The sequence below is a fragment of the Typopeltis vanoorti genome, chromosome 15 (assembly GCF_054136105.1).
Source record: "Typopeltis vanoorti isolate ZY-2024b chromosome 15, IOZ_Tvanoo_1.0, whole genome shotgun sequence".
NCBI classification, from domain to species: Eukaryota; Metazoa; Arthropoda; class Arachnida; order Uropygi; family Thelyphonidae; genus Typopeltis; species Typopeltis vanoorti.
Window position 1 is genome coordinate 1,354,446 of NC_143563.1, and position 10,063 is coordinate 1,364,508.

Here is a 10,063-nt window from a genome sequence, read left to right on the forward strand (position 1 = left end):
AATTTCTGATTTCGTCAAAACATTTCTTTGTTTACTTGAGATGCATCTTTGTTATCGTCTTGTCCCGGGTTCGTTTCATATCAAATCCGACAGCCGAGAAGGTGGCTTCGTACAAACTCACTCACTGCCAAGACAGGGCAGTTAAACCTCTGTCCACCACGTGCGATCACTGCCAATGCTTAGAAAAGAAAGAAGAAAAAAGAAAAGAACTCCTCCACTCAAGTTCTGCTTAAAAGCTCCCCAAATGTCGCAACTGTTCCACATGGGAAAGGACCTAAAACCTCTTTAGCCTGTCCACCCTAAAACAAAGACCCCCCCCCCCCTCCGTGTCATTCTTCATAAAGTGATTCAGTCCGGGTTGTGTTGAGACAAAAGCGCTTTTATTGCTTTTATTCGGTTGTCATTACAATTTGGCAAACTTGTTAAAAATAGTTGTAAAAACGTGTTCAGTCCTGCTGGATTTCCAGCCGATATAAATTCAGAAAGGCAAGTTTTACGGCATTCATGGGTGCATCGATGTTGCGGGAATGCTTTGACGAGTTATTCTTAAGGATTTCTGGAATTAAGACGAAGCATTTAAGCCCAGTTGAAGTAGCGAGTTACGTTTGTTAAGAAATGTTATTGTCAAACCCGTACTCCAGGTTTCGAAGGCTCAACGTTTGGGAATGAACCAACGCTGCCACCTCGAGATGAGATCGGTGAACTCATCAAATCTCTTTTAAAGATTCCGGGTGTCCCAGATGGGATTTTAAGAAAGGGGTAATTCTAAGTGAAAGGGAAAACGGCGCTTCTCCTTGCAGTGTGGAGGAGAAGTGCATCTTAAAGCAGTTCGAAGTATGGTAGAGACGTGTTTTGGTCAAGCTTCGTGAATACTAACTACAGGTAAAGAAAACCCAATGCTGGTCGAAGCACTTTTGTCGCACTCCAAAACTATCAAGGAAACACTGAAGAGCAGAGAGATGAAAGGGCGTAATCTCCAAGCAATGGGAAACTCCCTTGATGAAACACTTAATATTACTGAAACTTTTGACCTAATTAATAAGTGTCTGGCGCTTTTCAACCCCCACTGATCATCTCGTTGTTATCCAGCTCTAGAAGGAAGTGGAATATTAATTTTTGCTCTTGTTCATGCAAGTTCTTTTATCTCAACACACTTGACGACAGCCCATTCCTTCCTCTTCAGGTGTATGAAGATTCTACTTCTTCTTCCAGACCAGTCCTTCATAATAGCGAGTTGTATTTTCCAAAAGGTTTCGTTTCGAAATAACTGTTGAGAAATTAATGGCTGCTACACTAACCTTGTGTATTGACGCCGGACGGTATGCAAATCATCATCATCGTCATCATCATCAAGAGTGCTGACGTCACTACGGTTGCCCACGTGACCATCTTCTGTAAAGAAATGAACAAATGGTACACATCACGTTGAACGTCTACCAAAGTTTTGATTAACATTTTTAAATTAAATATATAATGAATTGGGGTTTTTATAATTCAAAATAAACTCTTTTCATACTTCAAAATTTGAAATGAAATTAAAGTCGAGCAGTTATTTTGGATGTGCAGAAGGAGTCGCTCAGGATCGAGATCGATGACTCAGAATTAGCGAAAGAACGCACAGGCTTGTGGAGATGTTTGGGTGAAGGGCGAGGAATTTACATACTTAATGAACGACTGAAAGGAAATAACGTAAATGCGCTGGATTTAAACTATAAACTTCCGCAGTCCAATTAACGACTGAAGAGACAGCAATTGCAGGAGTGGGTTAAGCTTGGATTAATGGCGAGATTTTTGTAAAAAATTGTACGCGAAAGGAATTACAGTGATGTGAAAAGAGACCAAATAGTAAATAAGGATGAACAGAAGGAAAAAATATTGTTTATAAAAAAGGGCCAAAATTCAAACTGATGACTCGTGAAGTTCAGCTGTGCGAGTTTCACAGTCGCCTTAACGAAAGTCCCAGTCGACTGATTGAAATGTAAATTCATAAATCGTGACCACCTCAAATTAAGAATGTTTGGGAGGATGGGAGGGGGGGGGGATCCGCAGGTAAAAAGCGAGAGATAACATCACAAGACAGTCACTGAATGAGTTCAGAATGCATTAATCGTATTGACAGCGAACGATTTTAGTATCCTCGTTGTTTGACTACGAACAGGAAATGTGTAGGAACTGCCACAGTTCATCCTTCGTGTATTTTGAAAGGGATTTTGATGAAGTAAATTGAGGGGGAGGGAGTGGATTGGGGCTTCGAATTTAATCGCAATATCAGCGGAATCGAGAACATGTCAGGTATTACCCAAGAGGCATCAAGTGGGGATCGTGTTTGATGGAAGATGTGAAACCAAGTTTATCACCATCCTCTCCTCTTCGTTTTCATTCCTCGATCGATGGAAAGTGATCAGCAGCACTGAAAAGAAAAAAATTGGAAATGTCAACACTAATCCGAAAAGCCTTTTTTTGAAAACAGCACTCAAATCGAAAAGAATTGAGTGCAACCAACACTTCCCGAATAAATGCGTTCTGCTCAGTTACGGAAAAATTTAATCAGCATTCTGCGGTCATTCAGAAAAGAAATACTGCTTGAGAACGATTTGCCTAACCAGCAAGAAGAAGGAAAAAGAAGGACGAAGTGTCGTGTCGGGTGGTTTGGTAGTCGATTAACTCTAAGACAGAGAGAGGCCATCGCCTCTGGCAGATGGAACTTTGGACTTCGCCATTTTAGTTTTGGTCATCTTCAAGGAATCGCCGAGTTAGGAATTAAAGCTTCCCGGTGGAGAATTATTAAACAAAAGCCTTAAGTAGTGGCAGCGAAGATGGACCAGTAGGAGTCTTCGCATTATAGCAACACGAAAGGAATACAGCAACCCTCGATTAGTGTGCCGCCTAATGCGCTCTTTAAAATAGGCGCATTAATCGAAAACGCACTAATCGAATACAATAACCTATGGGAAAAGTATAATCCATTCGTGGATGCGAAGTGCATATTAAAATTGTAATACCATTAATATTACATTTAAATATATGATGGATACGAAGCGTATGACTTTTTGTTTAAATGTACATCTAAATTCAAATAAAACAGACATTTGCAATGAAATAGATTTTTATTTATTATTATTTTGATAAGGGTATTTTGAAAAGGTACTTGCTAATAATGAAAATTAAAGAAGGGGTACACGGATATCTGAAGTTTCAGAAACACTGATCTATCCAAAAATATTTAGTCTGGAACATAGGTGTATATTACGCTGTTCGATCCTGTGAAACTGTAAATTTTTTTGGGGTAATACAGGAATTATATAATTATTTTTCAATATCTGTGAAGCGTTGGGCTATGTTAAAAAAAAAAAACATTCGTTTTTTAAATTTGGAACCACTTTCTGCTACTAGGTGTGAAAGTAGAGTAGAAGCAATAAAGCCACTTAAAAATAATATCAAGGAAATTTACCAGGCTCTTTTTGATATTACGGAAGATGAAACTAAAGACATCGATTCTAGAGTTCAGGCAGACAACTTAATTTCAAATATTTATTCGTTTAAATTTATTTGCTCTGTTCATGTTTAGTACGAAATCTTAAGTCTCGTAAATGTTGCAAGCAAAATAATCTGACAGAATCTGACATTTGATACGGGAAAAATTACAGAAAATCTTGATTACGTTATACAAGAATTAAATACTCGCCGAACAGACCAATATTTTAAAAATATTATTAGAACTGCAAAAGAAGTAGCAAACGATCTTAATATTGATCCTATTTTTCCAGACATTCGCAAAAGAACAAAAACAAAAATGTTTGGTTACGAAGCATCAGATGAGACAACGCACGATCCTAAACAAAATTTTAAAATAATTTTTTTATTCGCGATTTTAGACACGACCATAACTTCAGTCACGGAAAGATTCATACTCTTAAAACAACATGGCGAGGACTTTAAAGTTATAAGAGAGATTAGCAAATTAAAAGATTGGAGCGATGGAGATTTAATGAAACATTGTAAAGATTTGCACTTAAAACTGAGCGACAATCAAGATTCCGACAATCGCGATGTTGATGGTATGACTTTATTTGAGGAATTAAAAACTTTGCAATGTTTTATTAAAAAAAGAGTCGGCTCCTCAGGATGTTTTAAATTATATAGACGAAAATAAATTAACCGACACGTTTCCGAATACTGCGATTGTAATACGTATTTATTTAACATTTCCAATATCCGTAGCATCAGGGAAAAGAAGTTTTTCCAAACTGAAACTAATAAAAAATTATTTGCGGTCAACAATGTTTGGAGAGCGTCTAACGGATTTATCAATTATATCAATTGAAAATAATATTATGGATTCATTGGACATTAAAGATATTAAAATTTTGTGGCGGCCAAAGCAAGAGGGATAAATATGTAAAATAAATCTACATTTATACTAATTGTTATATGGTTAAAAGCATGCATCCAAATTATCTTCGTTATGTAATATTTCTTTTTATATAAAAATAAAAGTAATTTTATGTATATATTCTGTTGTATTTATATATTACCGAATAAACATTTTTTTTAAATTTTTATTATTAAAAATTCCTTATTAATGAATTTCAGTGATTACAATGTGCTACTATTGTTAAATAAAATTTATTTTTATGCATGCGTATAAACTGTTTTGTACTTTTAACAAAGTCAAATTTTTCGCAAAAATTTTTCATTGAAACTTATTTTATGGGGGCGCTGAAAAATGTTTTGCACAAGCGCGCCTCCTATCCACGGCGCGAAACTGACTACAATGATCATAAAAGAAAAGTTCATTTTCCGACGTGCAATAATAAACAACTCATCCCAGAAGACGGAGTGATTACCTTATTATCGGAATGGATTCTCATTTTCTGACATGCGCAGACGTGTCGAATGGTCTCGAATCTGTGGGCGTACTATAGCAGATGACATAAATTTTGGGCGGTAAAAATTTGGAACATAGTGTACCTGGTGCCATTAAAAATAAGTTTTGTGAAATGTTTTAAATCGGTAACTAAATTATTTCATTCTGGTGAGTGATTTAATTATTAAAATAGTTATCCTTAAAAATGTATAGATAGTAAATTTTTAAAATCTCTAACATTTATTTTTAAGATAGGCGCACTAATCGAATTTTGGTATCGAAAAAAAATGACGCGCTAATCGAAAACGCACTATTCGGGGGCGCGCTAATGGAGGGATTACTGTAGTAACTAGAACTGCATCGAGTATATTTTTGAAAGAGGTTACCTTATCAGGGGCACAGCATGAGGGGGGGATCGGTTGGGACAAACCTGCTTACTTTTTTGTGGTGAAGCAAGAAGGGACAAGTTAACAGCTGTGATGGAAGATTTCGGAGAAGAGCTTTGAGCAAAGCCTTTTAGCAAAGCACATTTTATTAGTCCCTAAAAAACCGAGTAATAAAATGTGCCCGGCAAGTACTGGATTGACAAACAACCGAAGTTCATTTTTATATTTCGGATGGAATGACCTTTGGCAACTGGTTTCAGAAGCTGAAAATTAATGCGATGATTTTAAGAATCAACTGGATGTCGGTAAGTTTTGTACTTTTTTTTTACATATATACTCATACAAAAGCGCGAAAGATCGATATTGACAGGTTCAGATCCAAATTTAGATAATTCCTCGAGGCTCTGAAGCCTTTCGTGCTAATCACAGGATTTGCTGATTACAAACTTATGAAGAATTATCTAAATTTGGATCTAAGCGTGTCAATATCAACCTTACACGCTTTTGTATGAGTATATATGTAAAGAAAAAACATAAAAACTTACACAGCAACTACTGGAAACCCTAACATGACGTCATACGTTTTGGTTTGACTTCATATCTTTCTCCACGTGTTCGTTTTCCAAGGTTAAAAATATCCGCGTATTGAAAAGCACTTCGTCATTCCCATAAATCGCTACAGGGAGGTGAGTATTGTTTTTTTTTTGAAATTATCCTTAATAGCATCATCATGAAAAATGTAGCATTTATTAGCTCCTATGTATTTCTTCCTTCTTGCAAGGAGAGAGAAGAAATGATCTATCTCAACATTCAAACTGACACAAGCGACGCAGCTTTGGTTTACTCATCCGAAGCTCTTCACCACTGATTAAATGGGAGAACACGCACTTTGGCACTTCAAAGGAAACAGTAATAGTTTTTGTTAGTAATTCAACATATTGCGCATTCATAAACTTTCCATCTTCTACTGGAATAATTGAACAAAATGGGAATCGTTATTAGTGATAACGGAGTAAATCAGGCCTCCATCCAGAAAATTCCCCAAAGCCATCATTTCTGAACCATGGTCCACTCAGATATAACAAGAGTTGCCATTGTCTTCCTTAAGGGAACGTCAGAACGATGCTCCACCTGCAAACCATTTCGGAAACAAACTATTTTTCTCTTACCCACTAAGGATAAATTACGGCTTCCCTTCTTGCCTGATGTCAGTCGAATACTCCGTTTGTGTCAACTTTCTGACTTCGCACGAACGGGTCATTTTTCTGATATGAGAGCCCAAGTTCTTGAATCTGGTTCTGCTGGGTAATGCACGGTAAGCTGGTCTTTCTTACCATGCCATTGACACTCGCCTCGGTGTTCTTTGGAATCAAACAAGATCCTGCACTTGCAATATATTTGACCGACGTGATTGCATCCCGTCTTAAAGTTTGCAGAGGGAGTCCTGAAGGACAGTTTTTAATGAATGATTTATTGTATTGAATTTAAAAAGATATTATTTCCTTTGAATTCTAATAATGTGTTCTGTTTATTTGAGTGTGGCCGAGACAAGAGTAGTAAACACGCGCCATAAAAGTTTTGAATATCATTAACGGATATTTCCGTCTGAACCTGACGAGGTCTTTGTAACAAGGAATAAATGGAGTTAATGAAATTCTGTGATAATTAACACGTGCTAATCATTATGTTAATGTGCGTAACACGTGCTACCTTAAGAAAACTTATTACTCCTTAATGGCTTTTAATAATTTGTGCATGGAAATGCCCTTAAAAGAGGCCATCAGCTAATTTCACACCGTCCAATGGAAATGCAGTCAAAAATCGAGATTAACCACTCCGCTCAGTGCCGGATTTACGTATAAGCTAAAAAAGCTACAGCTTAGGGCCTCGCAATCTGCCGCGGCCTCCTCAAATAAGAAAACCAAAAATATATATAAATTAATAAATAGAAATATTCGTAGAAAAGTCACTCGAATGAAGTGAGACCTATCACGATGATAATTTCTAAATAATTTTAAATATACAAAAAATAAAATTAAAATAATTTTGGGGCATCGTAAAAGTGATTGAGATGTTTTGTCTTCTTTTTTTTTCGAAAGCATTTATTTGAGAGTTTTTGAAATGTCGGCTAACTTCAATGGGATCTATCAATAACTTTTGACCACTCTTAATCTTAAATAGTTCTTCCAAGGGCTTGTCCCAAAGTCATTGTCTTTCGGCTTCCCCTACTTTAACTGAGAAAAGGCCCCCAGGGGAATCATAGAACAATACAAAAGAATTAAAGATTACATTCTTTCTAAAATTAAAACTATAAAGTTCTAAATTAAAAAATAAATACAACATATTTTAAAAGTCTAAAATATTAATTTCTGTTGTGAACGGCAACCAATTCGTTCGCTTTCTGTTTCTTCTCAAGGGAAGTTAAAATTTATTAAAAAACAAATTGAAAAAGAAAAATACATTTTGAAAAGGTAAGTGTATGTGCATGTAATATTATTTTACTCCCTCCCCCACTCCAAGAATGAAACATCATTAAAATCGATATAAAATAAAAATATGTATTAATAATTACTAACGAAGGTTCGGCGGGCACTCCCCTAGCCAGGGGGGAGAGCCCGCCGTAGCTAAGTTAGCCGGTTGTGCGTGGACAGCAGGTTTTTTCCCCAGTTTTATCCTGGGGATTTTCCTCCCGCAAGCAGGCAAACCGGCCTCGTGAACACACGCAGCTACAGACATAGGACACACTGGGAGGCACAGGACAAGTCACCTTATCCTCGGGACGGGTACGGCTTAGAAGGGCTAAGGATAGCCACGTAGCAGGCTACTAGGCCTAATACGTGAAGGGAAGAAGACGTTTTTGATAATTGAATAAAACAAAAGCACTGCGATACTCACGGACACTTTCAGCAGGCAAATTCGACTTTACGCGTTGCAAATATTTCGTTGCCCCTCCAGCAAATCTCGCGCGTGCAGGTGGAACCTTATTTACTGCCAACAGGCACCGCAGCGGACTCCTGTTGGGAAACGAGTGCGTGCGAGATTAAAATATTCCCCACTTCAACTCTGCGAAATTCCCCATCGAATGATGAGGTCCCTCGATGTCAGCTGGGCGAAGAGTGCGGGTGGTTCTCTGGGAGTAACGCGCTTATTCACATTTGAATTATTCCAGCAGAGCAAATAACTCGAAAGGAAACAGTAAGAGTTGAGACCGCCTCGTCATCAGATGGGAAAGGACGATTGCAGAAGACTTCCTTCGCCTGTACGACTACCCTTACTCACGCATGCATGAATGAGGGCAGAAGTGCCGACAGAGAACTCGTTACTTCATAGAAAAAACAATCAAACTTTCTTGGGTGTCATTCATTTTCGCAATTCGCTTAACTACTGAGGCTGTGTTCGGGGAGAAAAAATAAAAGATTTTCATTTCCGACTTTAACGCACGGACTTTCTGGACTTCGTCTATTGTTTAACGTTTCGGAAAATAGTTTTTTTTGTTTGTTTGTTTTGTTTTTGTTGTCAATAGAATCGCTCATTTCGGTGCAGAACTTTTGAAGCTTGATCACGTGGGACATCCAGGGATTTTCCATTTTGAGTTGCATATCTTCCTGAAGACTCTCAATCTGCTCTTGTCTGTAATGTCTTTCTTCATTTAAAGAAATCTCCGCGTGTTCTTGAAAATCGTAGCTTTTCTTGATATTTGTAAAATAATGCAGCGTTAATATTATAATTATAAAATCACCATCTTTGACGTCATGCATTCCAAGGGTTTTGGCCACTTACGATCGATTCTGCTCTCAGAACAACCACTGGGAAGTGATTTTCCTCAGAACAACCAGTAGAGAGAGAGAGAGAGAGAGAGAGAATGTCTATAATAGCAGAATGTCTGAATGTTTCTTTCGAATTAAGGAGAGATAAAAATTTGAAATTATTTAAAAAGAAAAAAAAACTCAGAATATATTAGTTCTGAGTTTCTTATCTTTTTTTATTTTGTTTTGAGTAGTTAAGAGTATTTGAAGACCAGCAAATGTGAAATTGTGTCCAACTTTGATTACACCTTCCTTCTATCCCCTAATCTACTAATCCGAACCAAACAATAATTGATGTACAGGAATATCTGCCTCAGGAACATTCCACTTCCATCGAAACGCGAATTGATGATATTTCTGTTTAATTTTCATGTGCAACATAAAGTTGCTGCTTAAGGGGGAAAAAGAGCTCTTTATATTTCCATTAACTTAAGAATGAAACCAATGGATATGCTTTCAACCGATCGATGGATTCCATAACCGTAATCATTTCACAATTAAGAAATTTGAAGTAGTAAAAGTGATTTCTCCAGAGGCTCAATCACAAAACCGGATAAAAACAATACCTCTTTATATTTTACTAAAGAAAAATATAAGACTTTTTTTCGATATAAATTTTCTAGTGTAGGACCATACTCCAGCTGAGGTGTTTCCACCTCCGGTAAGAAAGTATCTTCTGCGAACTCCCATTCTGGAACACATCGACTTCGTGAACCGAAGTGCTACATTAGAGCCATTAGATTAAAAGCAAATGCTTCAATTCTGTCGATTCATTCGCTTTTAACGAGTAGGTTACACATTAGAGCCAAAATAAAATGTTCACGTTCTCAAACTTGTCGATTGGTTTATCCACAACTAAACTAAGCGTGAAGTAAGAAAATAAACATCTCGTGCGTTTTGATGTCCATTTTTAGTAATCGATTTGAAATTTCTCTTCTCACCAATTTCTTTTGATCTCTCTTTAAGAATAATTTCTTATTTCACAAACTTATTGTGATATTAAC